Source organism: Balaenoptera ricei, chromosome 20 (assembly GCF_028023285.1).
Source record: "Balaenoptera ricei isolate mBalRic1 chromosome 20, mBalRic1.hap2, whole genome shotgun sequence".
NCBI lineage: Eukaryota > Metazoa > Chordata > Mammalia > Artiodactyla > Balaenopteridae > Balaenoptera > Balaenoptera ricei.
Window position 1 is genome coordinate 2442137 of NC_082658.1, and position 7036 is coordinate 2449172.

The following is a 7036-nucleotide window of genomic DNA, read 5'->3' on the forward strand; positions in this document are numbered from 1 at the left end:
TTAGGTTATAACATAATAGGTAAGTCCCCCCTACCCCCCTCAGATCTCTGATAGCCTCTTTCAGTGTCATAAAATGTTCACTATCAGATGAAACCTCTTGTCAATTTTCAAAGCGGTGAAGTCCTGTATGTCAGCTTCCACTATAAAATAATGACCTTTGGTATCCTTTCTTTATCAGTAAATCTGTGATAGAGATTTCTGGCCACAGAACTCATAGACTTTGTTGGTTGATGTAGGCTCTTATATTTACTAACTACTGCCTTGTTGATTTCTTTACTAACAGCATTAATTTGATAACAGGATAAGCGAGATTTCATATATGAAGGAATACCACTGCAGAAGATATCAATGGCATTCTTTAACATGGTATTCACAGTACTCCTTTGTTCTTTGGGGAACTTCTTTGTGAGTGTAGATTCTTCCATTTTGGTTCTTCTGTGTCAAGATCATGTCCCTAATAAAGCTTTAGGTTACTCTTACTTGAGGCAAACAGGGAGGACTCTTTTCTTTGAGATGTTCCACATCTTTATAATCTTCTGCAAGAGATTCATAGTGGTCCTTGAGTGAACTGTTAGTTTTTCATACTGAATTTCCAATTCTAATTTATTTAGAAGTTCATTTGCTACAATGATCTCATCTCCATATTATTTCATATAGTCTTTAAGGTAGGTTCTTGGCTACAGTTTCTTAATGATAGTTTTTTTTAAAAATATTGCCAATCTTATCATTAATATGGGAGCATAATTGTTTCAGATCTGAGGTCATCCTTTACGCCTCTCATAAAGTCTAGTAGCAAAGGCCAATGTTATTTTTTTTAAAAACATTTTTCCTTTTTGTTTTTCCTTTCTTCCTTTTTTCGGAGGTTGGTAAGCTAACCCCTCTCTTTGCCTTCCCCTCCCTTTCTCTCTGTAAAATGAGTAGATGCAAGATTCCTCAAAATAGAATTAAATTGCACTTCACTTAAATTGCAACCACAGCCTGGGGATGGCTTTAGCTGAGTATCCAAAGTCCTTCCTAGTATTTTTTTTTCACTCCATGTGATCCCCAAGCTGGCTCTGAGGAGGGAAGAATACAACAATACGGTGGTCCCTGGTAGAACGAGCATTTTCTTCCTCAGACTAACCTCTGCCATCTCTTCAGTGCTAGATGAGACTTTCCTTTAGCTTGATCGTGCTTCCAGGACTCCCCCCACCGAGGAGGGGGAACAGAATAGGGGCTTTCAAATTCTGCTTCACTTTTTATTGATCACCTTGCTCATCCATTGGAGAAGTGTGTGTGTGTTGACTCCTGGTATCTTCCTTTTAGTTCAGTAAACGATGTTTGGGTTGCTAACAAAATTATCTGGGGGTTATAATGAGAGTCTGGGACCTTTTGTAGTCCCATTATAGATGTATATTTCTGCCATCTTTTTTGGGTTTTTTTGCTTTTTTCATTTTAGTAAATAGAGTAAGGGTACTCTGGAAATGGGCACTTGACTGGTACTGATGTCCAACAGTCTCTAACTCCTTCCTTTCTTGGGAGATTCCTGCTTTAGAGGAGCTGACTTTCACGTGGAGTCAGGAACCTGGTTGCAGTGTACCGGGAAACTCCTCGGAGATTCCAGTGTTGAAAGCCTAGGCACGTACACAACCTCTGACCCGGGCATTCCAGGAGTGTACTCCAAGTGAGTAGGTAGATGATTGCCAAAGACCTACGTACAACATTCTTAGTTGCAGCATTGTTTACAGAAGGGATGTTTAGAAAGAACCTACATTATCTTTCAATCAATTTTCAACTAAAAAATTTTGGGTACATCCAAACACTGAAATAATACACAAGCATCACAAAAAATGACATAGATATATAATCAGCTGGTAAGGTGTGATGTTCACAGTATGCTGTTAAATAAGACAGTTACGAAACAGTAGATATGCTATTATCCTGCGTGTACAGGATAGAAAAATGTATTAGCTAAGCAAGAGAATTTTCATACTTTAGACCGGTTTACTTTGTATGATGTTTTACAGCAATCATGCATTATGTCAGAATTATTTTAAATTATATTTTTAAAACTCAAAAGGATTAAATTTGCCATTGTAACTATTTTTAAGTGTACAATTCAGTGACATTAATTACATTCCCAATATTGTGCAACCATCATCGCTGTCGGGTTCCAAAACTTTTTCATTATCCAAAACAGGAAATCTGTTGACTATTAAGCAATAACTCCCCATTCTCCCCTCCCCCAGCCCATTATAGCCTCTATTGTTCTTTCCACTTCCATGAATTTGCCTATTCTAGATATTTCATAGAAGTGTCCCTATTCAGACAACACCTGTGTGTAGTTTATTTCAAGAAAATCATGTTATATGTATATTTACAACAATTTTTAAAAATCGAATAGATTGAGACATTGAGAATTTCTGGGCAATAAATGCCCATTGGTTTTATTTGTCACCGTGAGTATTTTTAATCCCATCCAGAGCCATCCCGCTAGGTCTTCCGAGGCACTGGCTTCTGTATTCGTCCCATCTGCATCCTGCACTGCTGTGCTTCAAACACCCGCATGTTGCAGGCATTCGGGCATCAGGAACTGCCTTCGGGCTCTGCTTCCAGCCCCGCATTCTCACTGCTGCTTCTCACTCCTTTCAGGGTGGCTTCTGCATCAGTTGGTTCTCCTGCCACGTCGGGAACAAACCACATTTTGCAAAGATCTTGTTGTTTGCCTGAGCTCCTGTTCCTCCTAGGTGCTCCACGGATCGCGTTCAGGCTGACTTTTTTCCCAGCTTCATTGTAAGTTTTAAGGTATACAAAGTGTTGATCTGATACACTCCTATATGGCAAAATGATTACTGTGTGTTAGCTGACACCTCCACCACGTCACGTAACCATTTCTTCTCTGTGGTGAGAAGATTTAGGATCTACTCTCCTAGCAACTTTCAAGTATATAATACAGTACTGTTAACTATGATCATTGTGCTGTATATTACATCCCCAGAACTATTCATCCTATAACTTGAAGTGTATACCTCTTGGCCAATATCTCCACATTTCTCCCACCCCCTGGAAACCACCACTCTACTCTGTTTCTATGAGTTCAGCTTTTTTCGACTCTACATTTAAGTGAGATCATGCAGTTTTTGTCTGTCTCTCTCTGACTTATTTCACTTAGGATAATGCCCTCAAGGTCCATCTATGTTGTCACAAATGGCAGGATTTCCTGCTTTTTCGTGGTTGAAAAATATTCCTGTGTAAGTGAGTATGTGTGCATGTGTGTGTGTGTGTGTGCATGACCTTCTTTATCCATTCACTTGCCAAAGGACGCTTAGGTGGTTTCCACATCTTGGCTATTGTGAATAATGCTGCAGTGAACGTGGAAGGGCAGATATCTCTTCAATATCCTGTTTTCAGTTTCTTTGGATATATATCCCCTAGTAGGGTTGCCGGATCATATGATTATTCTGTTTTTAACTTTTTAAGCAACCTCCATACTGTTTTCCACAGTGGCTGCACCAATTTACACTCCCACCAGCAGTGCACAAGTGTTCCCTTCTCTCCACATCCTAGCCAAAACTTGTTACCTCTTGTCTTTCTGATGATATAGGCTGACTTTTTCAGTTGGGATTCCTGGACCACATGGATAGTATAAATCCTTGCCCTGCTGCTTAAGCATAGCTCAGACTTTTCTTTTTTACAGCCGGTGTCTGGAACAGCTTCTCCAGGCGGTAGGCACTGCCTCTCATATCCCCTGTCCCAGCCTGGGCAGCCTTTCGTAGAAGCTGGTTTCATGCAGCACTCATTGTTCTAAGTCCTCAACGCTAAACCACGGCTCCTCACGTGGGCACACAAATCCCAGCCTCACGCTTAGTGGTTGATATCCAGGTACAACACAATACTGGGCCACCGCAACGCAAGCTGAAGCTTTTTGCTCTCATGGTATTAAAGTGGCTTTGTCTTATCTTACCCGGAATTTCATGCATTTGCAATGGGAGGAAGGTCTGTGAGAAAGGCTAAAATTCTATGTAGGATTTAAACTCCACATGGGTTTTATTGAATATGACAAGCATGGTGCTTCCCAGCTGCACAGCTGCTTCATGGGGACCTGCCCTCCTGACGGATGAGGCCAGGGTTGTTCTTAATGGAAGGCTGACCGTCATTTGTATCATGGGCCCAAGACCACAGCGCGTTTAGCCTCTATGTTGTTCGTTGTAAAAATCTCAGTTCAAATAGAGGCAAAGGCAGTCACAAACTTTGGCTCTCTGGGATTTGAACTGGGAAATGCAGAGGAAGATTAAAGATGCCCGGAGAGAGGCAAGGAGGTGGGAGGGACAAAGGAGGCCATGGGGTAAGTTAATACTCGAAGTAAACAAAAACTTTAAGTAAGCCGGAGGAGGAGGCTGAGAAAAGACGTACTGAGCAATGCATGCCGTAGCCAGTGAACTGGGAGAAGAAGTAAGCCTGTCACAAAGCACAGCCTGGGCTGAGGCCACCAGTGAGGTTTCACAAAGTCCGGGTCATGGACATTCCTGGTGCATCTTGAATCTACAAGGACCTTCAAGCTGGCTCTTTCAGTCCTGTTCTTATTCTTAGATACGCCTGGGATTACAACAAGCCCCTCCTTCCCTGAGTTAACATGTGTGAGTCTATTCCTTGCAACCGGAGACACCCTGGGAGCCCAGAAAATACTACCAGGAATAGAGATTTGTGAAATATGAAATCACCAAGAATGTGGAGATTTTGTCATTAGTTAAGACATAATGGCTGAAAGCACTGAGAATGTTCTACCTATTCCAAAACTGTGTCTTCTTGGTAGTCATACCATGACTTCTTTGTGGCCATGGGCAAAAGCTGCAAAGCGACAATTTTAAGGGTGTAAGGAAAGAAGCCGAGCAGAGTTACGTGCTTTTCATCTACAGCAGTGGGAAATTTACAAAGTTAAAGTCCAGGGTGCCCCACTCAAAGCAGCTAAAGGAATCTGTTAAAGGAAGTGCTTTTATCCGGCAGCCGACGGTGTTCACTGGCAAATAGCTGCCATCAGAAGAAATCACGAAACCTGCTGCACCTTTCTTGGCCATTTCCTGTTTGAAATGGAATGAGAACATTTGCGGAGAGTGGAAGGTGTTACTTTTCACTGAGCTCCTCATTTTAACCACTTACAAGAATCCATCACAAGTATGAAGCAAATCCTCCCCCTGGTGTCCTCCCACCCACCTCTGCCCCCATCCACATTAATCTGTGTTAATGTGGAGTTAATTGTAAATGCTAAACGTTTTATTTTCATTTCTGTTCATTGATGTTCTCGGTATATGACTTTGTCCCGTATTTCAAGGGCTACTAAGGACAATGTCTTCGCTCTTTGTATCTTCAAGGACATATTCTATCCATGAGAAAACATACAATGTATATGAAATAATATGTGGTTTGAAATATAAGTCAAATTTTTATGCACATTTTAAGCATTCTTACAAATTAGGAGGACTTGCGTTTTTAACATGGAAGGTGTTGGGACTTCCCTGGTAGAGGAGTGGTTAAGAATCCGCCTGCCAATGCAGGGGACACGGGTTTGAGCCCTGGTCCGGGAAGATCCCACATGCCGCGGAGCAACTAAGCCCGTGCGCCGCAACTACTGAGCCTGCGCTCTAGAGCCCGCGAGCCACAACTACTGAGCCCGTGAGCCACAACGACTGAGCCCATGTGCCACAACTACTGAAGCCTGTGTGCCTAGAGCCCGTGCTCTGCAACAAGAGAAGCCACCGCAATGAAAAGCCAGCACCTCAACGACGAGTAGCCCCTGCTCGCCACAACCAGAGAAAGCCCACGCACAGCAGCAAAGACCCAACACAGCCAAAAACAAACAAACAAATAAATAAATAATAAAGTATTAAAAAAGACAAGTGGAAGGTGTTACTTTTCACTGAGCTCCTCTTTTTGACTGACGGTGATAATCCATCACAACTATGAAACAAACCCTCTCCCTGATACCTGTGGAAAGAGTCATTTGTAAGAATCAAGGTTAAGGGGCCAAGTCTTACCTTTAAATCAATGCCAAGGTGGAGGTAAAGGAACTGACCACAGAGCAGATAACAGAGTTCAGCTGATGAGCAAAGTCAGAGCCAAGAACGAGCCTGAGATGAAAAGTTCCTGGGGGGATTGAGAAGCTTAGGATGGACACTGAATTTTTCTATGGGTCAGAGAACAAAGTTAGCAAAACTTCATAGAGCAGCGAGCCAATAGTTGATATCCGAGCTACTTACCCTAAGACTATAACAAAGAAGACATAGGAGAGGCTCATCACCGCTTTGTTTATAAGGGATAAATGTGCATGTAACCAAGTGTCAGGCAACAGTAAAAAGGTGAAGCAAAAACCACAGTAGTACATCAGAGGAACGCCATGGAGCTGTTACAGAACACCAAAGGGCTGTAATGACAAGGGAAATGTTCATGAACTATTAAGTGAAAAAGTGTAAAAAAACTACTGTGCTCACTGATGTCAACTTTGAAAAAGTACTCACAAAAAGCACGTTGAATATAGGTCAGCCAAAATATTTACTGTGGTGTTTTACTACAGATTACTGCTATCTTCATCCGTATAATTTCTATATATCCTGAAATTAGCAAAGATCTGTTTTACCATCAGAATACAGAATAATTGTATCTAAAGGTTACACTGTGTAATTTCATCTATCAGCTCATTCGATCTTCTGTGACAGTCCATGTCACATTAAGTTGGTCTTTAAGCAAATCATGCTTTAAAAAGATGACATACTTAAAGTTGAGGTTTAAAAAAGCCTACAGTGTTTTATTTGTAAAATGTGCTCGGCGGTCAGTCTTACTGATGATAACAAAAAAACTTGTCTAACATTATGCGATTTTTGAATGAATGTTAAGCACAAAATAGGCCTATATTAGTGATTAATATAATGTCTGGTTACGTTAATTTTGTCTGCTACCTTTTCCTATCTTTGCCTCTTCCCTCCATTCTAAAATTTAAAAAACCACTTAAAACCTTAATCACTATGGGATGTTTAAACTACTGAATGTTTTGTTCATTGCAGTA

At 41.3% G+C, this 7036-nt stretch overlaps 1 pseudogene; it reads right to left on the reverse strand.

Moving 5' to 3' along the window:
- Positions 1-765, reverse strand: LOC132355781 (spindle and kinetochore-associated protein 1-like; annotated as a pseudogene).
- Positions 766-7036: the final 6271 nt, after the last annotated feature.